General features: G+C 40.7%; 1 long non-coding RNA gene across 1 annotated transcript; it reads right to left on the bottom strand.

Annotated features, from left to right (window-relative positions):
* Nucleotides 1–317: 317 nt before the first annotated feature.
* Nucleotides 318–13,793, bottom strand: LOC125753940 (uncharacterized). Its single transcript, XR_007406904.1, has 2 exons — nucleotides 11,975–13,793; nucleotides 318–2,024 (listed from the first exon to the last, which is right to left on the bottom strand). It is a non-coding gene; the product is annotated as an uncharacterized LOC125753940 (long non-coding RNA).
* Nucleotides 13,794–14,312: the final 519 nt, after the last annotated feature.

The raw sequence follows: 14,312 nt of genomic DNA, 5'->3' as shown, positions 1-14,312 counted from the left end.
TTTTTTTAAGGCTGAATAATAGTCTACTGTATGTATATACTACATTTTCTTTATCCATTTACTGATGGACATTTAGATGGCCTCCAGAAGTCCGCTATTGTGAATAGTGCTACAATGAACATGGGAGCGCAGACACCTCTTTGAAATTCCACAGACATTATTCTACATGAAATAAGCCAGTCATTGGGGCATCTGGCTAGCTCAGTAGTAGAGCATGTGACTCTCAATCTCAGGGTCATAAGTTCAAGCTCATGTTGGGCATGGAGCCTACTTAAAAAAAAATATTACTTAAAAAAATAAGCCAGTCACAGGACAAATCCTGAATGACTCCATTTATTGAGGTACCTAAAACATAGTCAAACTGATAGAGAGTACAATGGTGGTTACCAGAGGCTAGATGGGTGGTAGAATGAGGAGTTGTTGTTCAGTTGGTACTAAAGGTTTACTTATGCAAGATGAACTAGTTCCAGTGATGTGCCATACAGTATAGTGCCTAAAATCACCAATACTCTTTTTAGGCACTTAAAAATTTAAGAGGGTAGATCCCTGAATGAATAAAGAAGATGTGGTCTATATACACAATGGAATATTAACCATCAAAAAAGATGAATACCTACCATTTACATTGATGTGGATGGAACTGGAGGGTATTATGTTGAGTGAAATAAGTCCATCGGAAAAAGACAATTATCATATGGTCTCACTTAAATGTGAAATATAAGAAATAGTGAAAGGGACCATAAGGGAAGGCAGGAAACTGAGTGGCAAAAAATTAGGAAGACAAACCATGAGAGACTCCTAACTCTGGGAAACAAAGGGTTGTAGAAGGGGAGGTGGGTGGTGGGTATGGGGTCACTGGGTGATGGGCACTAAGGAGAGCACAGGATGAGATGAGCACTGGGTGTTATATTTTATGTTGACAAATTGAATTTAAATAATTTTTTTTAAAAAGATGGTAGATCCCATATTGAGAGTTCTTATCACAAAAATAAAACAAAGGGACACATGATGATATGCCTATCACCTTAATTGTGGTGACGATTTTGTGGGTGTACCCACATGCCCACACTCCTCAAATTATATATTAAACACGTGTAACTTTTTGTGTACATCAAATACACCTCGGTAGAGCTGTTTTAAAAAGAAGCAGCAGTGGGGCGCCTGGGTGGTTCAGTTGGTTTTGCAGCTGCCTTCTGCTCAGGTCATGATCCCGGGGTCCTGGAATCAAGCCCCATGTCAGGCTCCCTGCTCAGTGGGGAGTCAGCTTCCCCCCCCCTCACCCCACTCGTGTTTCTCTCTCTCATTCTCACTCTCTCTCAAATAAGTAAATCTTAAAAAAAAAAAAAAAAAAAAAAAGCAGCAGCGGCCCATGCAGCAGGTGAAGCCGATCCGCTCGGCACAACAGAATGCTGTGAGCTTTGATTACATTGGTCTGTCGTTCGTAGGAGACTGGTGCAGCTGGTTTCCCATTCTCTAATCTTTAGTGTTGGGGAGACAAGGGTGGCTGCTTCAGAGGGTCCTAGAGTTGCAGGAGCAGAAACTTAGGGAGAAACGTAAGCCCTGCTCCCTCTGGCCTTTAAGCCTGCGCTGTGTGTGGTTCTGTATCCGGCCTCTGGAGCTGCTGGAAGTAAGCGGGGCTCTCAGGGCCCTGAAAACAACTGGTGGCCTTGGCCTCTTGGTCAAATCCAGCCGCCTCCCTGTACGTGTAGTCTTTCCCATTCTTTCTGGGTCAGGGAACCACCATTGCCTCGGGATGCACCCCAGCCACAGGTTCTGGAACTGTCAAACTGTTTCCTTCTGAAAGCCTTGAGCTAAGGCCAAAAGTGATGTCACATTTTAATTGGAGCCCTCTGGTTGCTGGTCTGCAAGGAGCAAAGGCAAAGCGGTGAGACCAGGCAGGAGGTAAAAGATGATGCCCCTTGGATTTGGCTGAGGCCAGGCGGGGGGCCAGCGGTGTGGTGAGATGGGGTTGGGTTCTGAAGGTATTTTGGGAGTAGAGCCAGCAGGATTTGCTGATGGATTAGCTGTGGGGAGTAAAAGAAAAAGACTTCAAGATTTTGGGACTGAACAACTGGAAAGGCAGAGATTAACAGAGGTGAGGGAGGAATGGGAGGAGCAGGTTGGGATGAGTAGGGGAAGACCAGGAGCTCCAACTGCTGGACTGGGAATCCAGAAATCCAAGCCCTGATACCAATTCTGTCACTCAGGAGTCACAGCACTTACTAATAATTTATATACACCAGGCCCTCTTCTAAGCACTTAATACACATCTTCCTATTCTCCTCCCCACAGTGCAGCCCCAGAAGGTAGATTTCATCCTTGTTTTGCAGATGAGATGGAAATGGGCTCAAAGATGGTACCCGAAATGCTGCCTGGAGGCACAGAGCAGAAAAGCCAGACTCAAACCCAGTGTGTCCAACTCCAAAGCCCATATCCCTGAGCAAGTGCAAACTGCCTCTGGAGTCCTGTGTTCACTTTGACTTGTGGGGGTCTAATCAAGGGATTCGTCGGAAAGATGGTTATGTCCTGACTCTGCAAATGTGCCTAATGGGGGCCCGTGCCTCCTTCTCTAAATGAGAACATGTTAGTGCTGACACTCAGTGCATCGGTTTTGGGAAGTAGCTGCAGTGAAAAGCAGGGCAAGGGAAATGCCATGATGACCCACATTCTCAGTTTGAGAATATTGTGATGTATTATGAATGGATCCTTCTGAAGTATGGTTTGAACACCTACTTAAATAATTCATTCTCTGATATGAGGCATTTTGAAAGCGAGGCGCTAATGGAATATTATTTCTTGTGAATTGGAACATTCCATTAAATATGACATTATATTCTTTTCTGCCATCTCTTGCTTTCTTCTTGGGAACAAAAACAATCCTGGATTTCTCTGGAAAGCAGAGGGGTTCCCAAGTGCCTCACAGGGTTGGTTTTTGTTTTTTTTTTTTTTTTTTTTGGTTTTGGTTTTGGTTTTTTGGTTTTTGTTGTTGTTGTTTTCTCATTAATAAGCCAATCTTACTGGGAATAGGAGGAAGAACATAATCTTGTTGCAGGATTTTCATTCACATATTAAGACCTGACCCTTCATAGGGAACTTAAGTGCTCAAGTCTCTGCGCTGGGCCAGACCTCTGTGTGACTCTTGGATCAATGGCTTACTAGTCAGGGAAACTGATACAGATATAGCGACCCTTTTAGGAAATGTTTCCCTTGTGACTTATTTAATAATTCATTGTTTAATTTTCAAATATTTGTGGAAGTCCTAAATTTTCTACAGTTTTTGCTTTCTGTTTTTTTAAACTTCATTCCATTGTGGTCAAAAAACGTATTTCCTGTGATTCCAATCCTTTCATATTTATTGAGACTTACCTTTTTTATCCTGTTGTTTTTCTCTTGGAGAATGTTCTGAGCTTAAAAAGATTGTATATTCTGCTGTCATTGGGTGGAGTATTCTATAATTGTCAGATCAAGTTGGAATGTGCTGTACGTATATCCTTACCTGATGTCCTATCTAGTTGTTCTCCTCATTTCAATTGTCAGGTTTTTTTTTCACGTATTTTGAGTCTCTATTATTAGGTGCATAAACAGTTACAATCATTATATCTTCTTCATGTAGTGACCTTTTTATTATGACACGTCTCCCTTTGTTTCTGGTATTATTTCTTAAAGTTCATTTTGTTTTGTATTAATATAGTTGTTCCAGTTCTCTTTTAGATACTGTTTGCATGGTATATATTTTTCCATCTTTTTGCTTCCAAATTATTTGTGTCTTTAAAACTGTAATGTGTCTCTTCTTCTTCTTCTTCTTCTTCTTCTTCTTCTTCTTCTTCTTCTTCTTCTTTTTATTAATGTGTCTCTTCTATGGAGTGTGTAATTGATCTTGCTTTTTAGAAATCCAATCTGAGGGATCCTTGGGTGGTGCAGCGGTTTAGTGCCTGCCTTTGGCCCAGGGTGTGATCCTAGAAACTAGGGATCGAATCCCACGTCAGGCTCTCTGCCTCTCTCACACACCCCGAAGTGTGTGACTATCATAAATAAATAAAACTTAAAAAAAAAAAAAAGAAATCCAATCTGAGAACTCCTGTCTTTTGATTGGGGTATTTAGTCTATTCATATTTAATGTAATTGTTAATATAGTTGAATTTATAATCAGCCACTTCACTATTTGGTTTTTTAAATTGTATTTATTTATTCATGAGAGACACAGAGAGAGAGGCAGAGACACAGGCAGTGGGAGAAGCAGGCTCCATGCAGGGAACCCGACGTGGGACTCGATCCCGAGCCACCCAGGCTGGCCTCACTATTTGCTTTTTGTATGTACTATATCTTTCTCATTTTCTGACTTTTGTATTAAACAAATATTTTTAGTGTATCATATCATCTTAATTCTTCTGTTGACATTTTTTCTGTTTTTAAAAAATATTTATTTGGATTATTTTCTTGGTGATTGCTCTAGGACAGTGGTTCCCAACTAAGGGTGATTTCCTCCCTCAACCAGGACATTTAAAAATATGGAGACATTTTTATTTGCCATAACTGGGGGTGTTTTAATTCTTAGTGTTAGCCTGACTTCCTCAGGGAATGCCTGTGTCTATGTAGCTTAGTAGTTAGCCTTTGATTCAGGGAGATGTTGTGTTTAACCACCTTGAGGTCATAACACTTTCATCCTTCCCAGCTAGCCAGAGAGATGTAAAGATCTTATTTAGGCCTTTTATTGCTCTATCACTTCCAAGGTCTTCCTGTGAAATTTCTGGCTGATCCAGCACCACCACCCCCAACCTGGGACCACAGCTGTAGGCTGTAGGGCTGCAGATTTTCTAGGTTCATGTTCTACTGAGCTTGCTACTTTCACTGACAGAGTTATCAGGCATGGACTTTTTGCTCTCCCTACCAACTCCAGTTTGCCCCTACTTGTAGCCAAACCGTCTTGCCCTGGTAAAATGACTGCACCTGCCAAGCTGGGTAAGGGGATGGAAACAGTCCCAGGCTAGAAGGCTGCAGACTCCTGTTATTCTTACACAAAGTTCCAGCGGTTCTCTAGGGATAAATATCTCTCAATTTACTGTTTTCCTTTGGATGGTATCTAGAGCCTTGGCACGGTTTGATTTTGATAGTTTTTGTCCAGTTTTATTCTTGTGTTTTGGGAGGGAAGATTTGCCTACTTCTTCCTACTCTCATAGCTGGAAATCTCCTTTCTGTATATTTTTAAGTTTTTAATACCTGTGGTCAAACTTCTCTCAAAAAGGTTTTACTTCCACAAGCAAGATTTTAAAGTGCAAAAAGACTACATTTTATATTGGTCCTAGTTATCCAGATGTTGCCTAACACTAAAGGGGGCTTTTTACTTGATTTTAGTTAGTAAAATTCATGCTTTTTAATGCAGAATTAAGTTATACATTCAGCATTTTATAAGTCTTCATGGAACATAAACAGAAATTGAATAGTCACCCAAAGCATTTCAAATAATTGCAAATAAATATTCTTTGCTCCCCTCCCCCTTGGTTTGTATTTCCTTAGTTTCCATGGATATAGGAGTTTGGGAAGAAATCTAATCACATTGGCTTATATTCTTAGCTTAGAGAGATAGGGACAGTGGGTAAGAAGTGAGTGTCCTGAAAAGGGCATATCTGCCCTTCTAAGCTTTGCTGAAATGAATCCAGATTTCACAAGACAAATTCATTTTGGTAGTTTAACGATATTTTAAAGATAATGCATACATAATAATTTTTAAAATCTCAAACACTACAAAAAAAAAAAAAAAAGAATGTATACTGTAAAGACTCTTTCTTCCAACCCTGTCAGGTTCCCAGTTCTCCACCCCAGTGGCAACCAAGATTACCAATTGTTTGCATTTTCTTTAAGACATAGTCTATGTAGATTCAAGAATGTGAGTGTATGTATGCCCTTTTTACACAAAAGGTAACTTTTTTTTTGAATTATAAAATAATTTCAGGCTTAAAAATAAAATTGTAGGGGGGCTTAGCTGGCCTAGTTGGTGGAATGTGCAACACTTGATTTTAGGGAGTGAGTTTGAGCCCCACATTGGGTGTAGAGATTGCTTAAAAATGAAATCTTAATAAAATTTTATAAGTAGTAGAAGAATTTCTGCATACCCTTTCTGCAGCTTATCCATATGCTAATATCATCTATAATCACAAAACAATGATCAAAACCAGGAAATTAGATTTGACACAACACTATTAGTAATCTGACCTTATTCAAGTATTTTTGATGATCTCTTGAATTATATTTTTCTGGCTCAGGATCAAATTCAAGATTATACATTGCATTTAGTTTTCACGTCTCCTAATTTTCTCCAGTTTGGGAGAATTTTTCAGACTTTGTCTTTCATGACCTTGACACTTTTGAAAAGCATTGTGTAATGATTTATAGAGTATCCCTCAATTTGAATTTATTTGATGTTTCCTCATGGTTACCACAGAAGTTAATTTGTCTCCTTCTCATTGCATCATATCAGGATGTTAACTTTGAACTGTTAAGTGGTATCTGCCAGATTTCTCCACTGTAAAGTTACTACTTTCCCCTTGGCAACTAATAAGTATTTTGTGGAGAGATACTTTGAGATTATGTAACTATCCTATTTCTATCATATATGTACCCACAAATTTTAGCATCCACTGATAATTCCTGCTTGCAATGTTATTACCATAGTATTTGCCAAGTGGTGATTTTCTATTTCAATCAACCCTTGTACATTTTTTAATTGGAATTCTACTGTAAGAAAAACTTTCACTTTTCCTGCATTTTTAAGTTTATCCAACTATACCGCCAAGTACTTATACTTATTTTACTGTGAGCAATAATCCACCACCATTATTATTAACTTCATTGCTCAAAGTATACCAGATTTGGCTATTGGGAGCTCCTTCAAGTCATCCCCTGACTCATTCTTTGTTTTATTTGAAGTCCTCTAATAATTTTGAATAATAATTAGAATATCTTAAGTTTACCTTGACAATTTCTTCTTTTAAAAAGATTTTATTTTGGGCAGCCCAGGTGGCTCAGGGGTTTAATGCCGCCTTCAGCCCAGGGCCTAATCCTGGAGACCCGGGATCGAGTCCCACATTGGGCTCCCTGATGGAGCCTGCTTCTCCGTCTGCCTGTGTCTCTGCCTCTCTCTCTCTCTCTCTCCGTGTGTCTCTCATGAATAAATAAGTAAAATCTTTAAAAATAAAGATTTTATTTTTATTTTGAGAGAGAACACAGAGGGAGAGGGAGAGGGAGAAGCAGACTCCCTGCTGACCAGTGAGCCCTATGTGGATTTTGATCCCAGGACCCTGAAATTATGACCTGAGCTAAAGGCAGACACTTAGCCAACTGAGCCACCCAGGTGCCCCAACAATTTCTTTTTGTTTTTTAAGATTTATTTATTTATTACAGAGAGAATGAGAATGAGAGAGTGAGCATGAGCTGGGAGAGGGGTGAGGGAGAAAATCTCAAGCAGACTCCATGCTGAGTGCAGAGCCTCATGTGGGACTTGATCTCTGAGATCATGACCTGAGCCAAAACTAAAAGTTGGGCACTCAAGCACCTGAGCCACCCCATGCGCCCCTACACTTGAAAGCAGATTCACAATGATGTCATATGATCCTTGTTAGATGATGCTTACATTATTTCAGCACAAGATAGAATTAGTTGCCTGTGCCAACAAAGCCTCATCAAGGACAGATCTGTACCCACCTACCCCAACCACAGTCCACTAGACCAGAGATGGATACTTTACTCAAACAGCTATTTTCAAAGACCAGCTAATATCTTATAACTTATTATATCCTTGTCCTGATAAACACATTTTTAGTATATGTGCTGCTGAAACGAGCACTGCCCTGATGAATACAAAAGGATCAATCAAAGGTCCTGTTCTGGCATTGATTTAAGAGACTGAAAGCATTATAGTTGTTGGGCACTCAAACTGGAAGATGAGGGGCTCAGAGAGAAAAGAATGGAAAAACCCAGTGAGAAGCAGAAACCATCCAAGAGATACACTCATACTGCCCCCTAAGAGAGACAGACAGAAACTTCCCATGCAGCCCGTTTTCCCTCATTTTCTGTGCTTGGCTTCTGTAGGTTCTCTCTCCACCTGCTCACTCAGGATCTGCACATGCACAGTTTACCTGGTATGGCCTTGATCTCTTATATCTAGAAGATTGTGGACTAGAACAAACTCATTCTAAAGTGGAAAGCCAGATCTTGAGTATGTCCTGAATTCCACAGATGGTTGGCTACAGAACTAGAACCTGAGTCCCAGACTGCTGCTGTGTTCTCAGCAAATCTCCAAAACAACTTTCAAGAGTGGCATTTTAGAATACTTTTAAAGTTCTGATCGTGGGGCGCCTGGGTGGCTCAGGGGCATGATCTTCTCTTCCTTTGGCTCGGGGCATGATCCCAGGACCCTGGGATTGAGCCCCACATTAGGCTCCCTACTTGGCAAGGAGCTTGCTTCTCTCTCTCCCTCTGCCTGCTGCTCCCCTGCTTGTGCTCTCTCTCTCTCTGTGTCATATAAATAAATAAAATCTTAAAAAAAAGTTCTGATTGTGTTTCTGTACTCTAGGATAGAATGAGGAAACATGAAAGGCATTTATCCTCTGCTAAATCTCATCATAAATGTTCTTTACTTTCAAAAGACAATCATGGATCATATTAATTATCAAGGTTCAGAGAGAAAAAAGAATTGGTTTTGAAGATTTGAGAGGTCTAAAATATTTCTATACTGGTAATCTGGCAAGAGAAATGTTTTCATTTCTAGTATTGCCAAAGCTCATCTCCCTAAGTAGGAGCAGAGTCAATGGAATTTGGTCCCTGCCAACCAACTGTGATGTCTGTGGGACAGGGAGCTTGGGTAGGCAGGCTCCAGGGAGGTATATTGTAATGTCCCAGGGCAGGGCATGAGCCCCAATTCACCCCATAGGATCAAATAACATCATTACAAAACAAACAAAAAAGATATGAGAGCAGCAAATCACAGTCCCAAGGGGGTTCTGCGTCCTTCACAATCATCTCCAGCTTCATACGAAGTAAGGAAAAGGGTTCAGATTGTGAAAACCTCTTCCACATTGGGCCAGAGTGGACCTAATAAATCAGATCTCCCTAAGCCCTGGTGGCAGGATAGGGAGGTTTTAAGGAGACTATCTATACATTTTGCCCAGAACCCATTTCCCCAACAGCATTATTATAGCAGCTAATAGATGTTAAGCAGTTCTTCCAAGGGACCCAACTAATTAGTGGGACAAAAGCTTTAAATATGCTCTTAACTATTACACTGTGTTTATTGTGCCAGAACAATATCAGTACCCTACCAAAAACAGTACCCTACCAAAACAACCTTTCCTGATTTTAGGGAATAGGGGTAAATGCTGTGGTGATAGCACATCTGTTTCTAACCTTTCTCCTATGCACACATACACTTTATATTTTTATAGATACTATTATACCTACATATGTATATATATAGCCTCCTTACTTACTTAATACCATATCATTAATATTTTCCCATTCAAAAACTTTTCAGGCATTGTTTCTAATAGGCATGTAATAACATCCCCCCCCCAGAGGATGCTCCATCTTTACCAATCCTCAATCTCTCTCAGTGACTCATAATATTTCTCTTAGCACTTGAATAATTTTTTTTACTGTTTCATTTTGAAATATATGGAAAAGTCCAAATAATACCAATGTATAATTTAACAAATAATCAGAGACAAGCTCTCTTATAACAACTTCCCAAGAATCAGACAAAAAAGCAGCCCCCAGAATTCACTGTGTCTCCCTCTCTGCTCCAGACATATAGCTACAACATCTTAAAAGGTCAGTATAATAAAGGTTTTCGTCACCTAGTGACTGTACCACATTAGAGGAGAAACCTTTGTTTCTGACAAATTATTTTCTTGGGCTTTGCATATAGCTCAGAGGCATCTAATCCTCAGAATTTGTTAAAAGTTGCACATCTCTTGAGAGTCATTCACACACTGTAACTTTGCCTTAACACTTTCCTGTTTAGACTCACTGGCTTTCAAGCCATTTCTAATGACCAGCCCCAGGTGCCTAGATCCGCTTGTCCTGCAATCTGATCTTGCATGCCTAAAGTAGCTTTCTTTTATATTTCACCCTGGTTTTTCAGATCTCCCTAGAGGTCTCTCATCTGGGCCCTTGCTTCTTGTTTAATTACCTCTGTCCCAAAACCTCTGCCCAGCAATTCTCCCTTCTCCCATAATGCAAACATTAACCCACTTCAACATCCACTAATTGGAACATTTTTCCTACCCTAGCCAGACAGGGATACTCTCAAAACCACATGGAAAGTGTGGACAGGTGTTTTGTCATGTTTCCCCACTCCCATATGTACCTTCTACTTGGAGAAATGATGCTCTGGAATTATACCACTGGGTGTTTTTACCTCTGGTCCTGAAGTCCTTTTGATCTTTCAGTATTTTTTGTTATGGATCTAATACTCCTGGGAGTGTAAATATCATACACATTCACTACCCTGCAGTGCCATAGGAGGGAGCAAATTGAGCTCAGTGTGCTGATGGAGGGGTTCACACTGCCCCAGCTCCTCAGAGAGGACAAACATTGTAAATGTTAGACAAAAGCTGCAGTGAAATCAACCATGGAAACCATGTAGCATAACTTAAAAAAAATATCAGGGACAGTATAAAAGTAACTATTTTTCAGATAGAAAATAAAAACAAAGGAAATCTATTAACACTTTGGTGACCATCTAGGAAACTTGGACAACATTTCTGCTGGTGGTGTATCAATATTGATCCTGCTTGATCCCCTGGACCCACCCATACTTTTTTTTAAAGATTGATTGATTGATTGATTGATTATAGACAGAGAGAGAGAGAGAGAGGCAGAGACACAGGAGGAGGGAGAAGCAGGCTCCATGCTGGGAGTCCGACGTGGGACTCGGCCCAGGACTTCAGGATAGCACCCTGGGCCAAAGGCAGGCGCTAAACCGCTGAGCCACCCAGGGATCCCCCCACCCATACTTTTGACTCTTCTTTAATCAAAAGATCTTTAGGCTATGGTTGGTTGAGGCTTCATCCTTGTTAGCTGATTATTTGAAAACAGTGTCCAAACTAGAGATAATCCTCCCTCCTTGGCAACCTCTCAGCTTCTTTTCCTTGTTCGTACTCTGGCTCCAGCTCTTCTCCATGCTGCTGCTTCTCTTGCTTGGTTCAGAATTTGTAGAAAAGAATTCTTAGTAGAGGATGCATAAGAGTCCCCAGAGTCCCAGGAAAAGTAGTGAGATTTGGTTGCAAGTAACAGAAACCCAACCCTAACTGGTTTAAGCAAGAACTGACTTGACTATCTGAAAAGTCCAAGGGAATTTCTGACTTCAAAGCCACTTGATTCAGAGGCTCAAACAAGGTCCTTTGAGCCTGGCCTCTCTCTATCTCTCAGCTATACTGCCTTTGGGTTGGCCCCATTAAAATGAAAGGCTTTATCTCACACCTCCCAATTCCATCCTTGGCTTGCACTGGGCCATCTTACAGACTGGGCCATCTTATAGTCAGTAACTGTGGTCAGGAAGGTGAGATAAGTTAGACTCCCTAGAGCTGGGCCAGCCTTGCCCAAACCTGAGAATTAAGAGGAATGGATCTCCTAATAAGAACCAGGATACAGGGATGCCTGGATGGCTCAGTGGTTAAGTGTCTGCCTTTGCCTCAGGGTGTGATCCTGGACTCTAGGATCGAGTCCCGCATTGGACTCCCTGCATGGAGCCTGCTTCTCCCTCTGCCTATGTCTCTGCCTTTCTCTCTCTCTGTCTCTCATGAATAAATAAATAAATAAAATCTTTTTAAAAAAAGAACCAGGATACATTTTTAGAATATTGGGAAATGAAGCTAACAGGAAAAAGAACAATAGATGCCTCACTGTATAAGCTTAGAAGCAATAAGCCTACCTTAGGAAAGTGATTTCCAAGCTGTAATCCATGGGCTAGCAGACTCACCTGTGTTCTTGTTGTTTTGTTTTGTTTGATGCAGAGACTTACTGAATCAGAACATCTGGGGATAAGGCTTTGCAATCAGTACATTTATCAAGCTTCCCTTATTGATTCAGATCTGCAGCTATGAATTACGGCTGCAATTTATAATGTTGGTTCAGGACCAAGGATAGTGGCCCACATGCCCTACTCCTGACAGACCATGGTGAGTATGCTCTGTTCATGCAGAAGAGTCTTGCTGGGAAACAGGGGCAGGGCTCCAGGAGAGGGAGAGAGTCTCTAAAGATGGCCTCCCCTGTAAAAGCCCCTTGTTAAGGCAGCTCCAGATGAAGGCGTGTGAAACTGGTATTCTTTGCCATTCCAATATTCAGATCTTGCTTTTACTGTTCAGAGCCTTTGTGCAGGCAAAGCTCGGTGCTTGCTTTTTCCCTTGGCACCTGGATTCAAGGCCTCACAAAACTTTAATCCTCATCATTCCCTTAATATAGCAAGAATTCTATAGCTGCTCCTTGTGAAAGAGGCACCACTTAGAAAAGGAGAATGCAGCTACTGGTTTACCAGTCCATCTTTGTCCAAAAAGTTGTGTTTAAGAGTGAGGCAAAGGTTTTAACATTTATCAGTATAAACTGATAAAGATCAAGGGTGTTAGAGCAGAGGCCTCGCTCAGATTTCTCAGATGTCAGCAGCCCCCCAAGAAAGCCAAGGTAGAATAAAAGAAAACCCTGATCCACTGCCACCAAGAGTTATCTGTCCACATGTCCTGAGAATGGAGAGGACGCATCAGTCCTTGGAGACCAGCTTGTGCTGGAATTCCAGGGATGCCTTTTGTGGATCTCCTAGGGTCCATTCCTTATCCTTCTGTGAGCAGCACTTCAAGTTTCCTGTGGCGAAATCATGCCCTGCCAATGGGGAAGTCAGTCAGAGATTAAATGTTCTTTAGGGGCTCTGCCCAGTGCTTCCCAAATTGTGGCATACACAGACCTGGGAAGACTGTTGAAATATAGATCTTGATGCAGGAAATTCAGGGTAGGGACTGAGATTCTGCAGTTCTAACAAGCTCCCAAGTGATGCTGAAGCTGCTGGCCTAAGTACCCATTCTCAAGCATTTGGCAGTCAGACAGTTCCAGATTCTGGAATTAGAATCTGAGTTGAGTGTTGAAAAGCTTGGCAGAGCCCAGACCAGACCTTTCTGCTCTTAGACTTGGTTCTTGCCTCTGTCCCTTGTTACTGGCAGGATCCTATCTGCTTCTGATGTAGGCTCTCTAGCCACCCTCCCACTTTGTGAGCTCCTAACACCCCTGCCTAAAAATCCCCTTCCATTCAGTCGGCCAGCCTTGGTTTCTGAAGGATGTGATCCAGAAATCCTGTATGATATGGTCTCTGAGCCTCAATTTCCAAGTTATAAAAGTTTCCCAAGCTATAAGCTTCCTTATAGTTTCCCAACCTATAAAAGAAGTACAGAATCCCTAGTGAGAAGATATTCATAATATTAAATAATGATCACATAATAATATTAAAATGACCATGATCCAAGCCCTGCCCTCAGGTGCCGCTAGTCTCTATGAGGTACTAAGTGGAGGCTCTGCTAGAAACCCTCATGGCTCTGCCCTCCCTCCAGCTCTGCTTAAGGCCAGGTAACACATTAGGATAAAAGAACAAAGGAAACTATTAAAACGTTCAGCTAATGGATTGATTTTTCTAATTACCAGTAATTTTTTTTCCTTTTGGGCCTCAGAAAGCCTGTTCATTTTTATTTAAAATACATATTATTTGGATTTTCTCATATAAATAGTTTAATGTAAATTTTTTCTTTCTTTCTTTTTTTTTTTTTTTTTTTTTTTTTTTGGCGACTCTGCCGGGACCCGAATAAAATTTTTCACATATGAAAATGTACTTCCATTAACTGACCTGTCTTGACGCAGTAATGATAGAATTTTCCTAACTAATTACAACTTTCTCAATTTACCCTATTTTTGCTTTCTTGAAAAGTGATGATAACTATAATAATAAGGACTGTTTATTAATTTTATTGATAATAAAAAATTAGGAGCCAATACTTAATTAGTATTTAGGTGTGCCAAGTAATGAGCTAAGCAGTTTATATATTCTGTGTTATTTAATTCTTACAATACACCCTATGATGCAAGATCTGTTATGATTCCAATCTTACAGCTGGGGAAATTGAGGCACAAAAGAATTTGGCAACTTGACCAAGGTTACAAAATGGTGGAGTTGCAACTGATATTTTCAACCTAGGCAGTTTAAATTCCAGAGTGCATCCTGGTAACCACTGGTAGACTCAAGATATGGTTGCACAAATGTGTGGAAAGGAAACAACCAAAAT

The sequence above is a fragment of the Canis lupus genome, chromosome 28, assembly GCF_003254725.2.
Source record: "Canis lupus dingo isolate Sandy chromosome 28, ASM325472v2, whole genome shotgun sequence".
NCBI classification, from domain to species: domain Eukaryota; kingdom Metazoa; phylum Chordata; class Mammalia; order Carnivora; family Canidae; genus Canis; species Canis lupus.
This window is presented reverse-complemented; position numbering and strand designations above follow the sequence as displayed.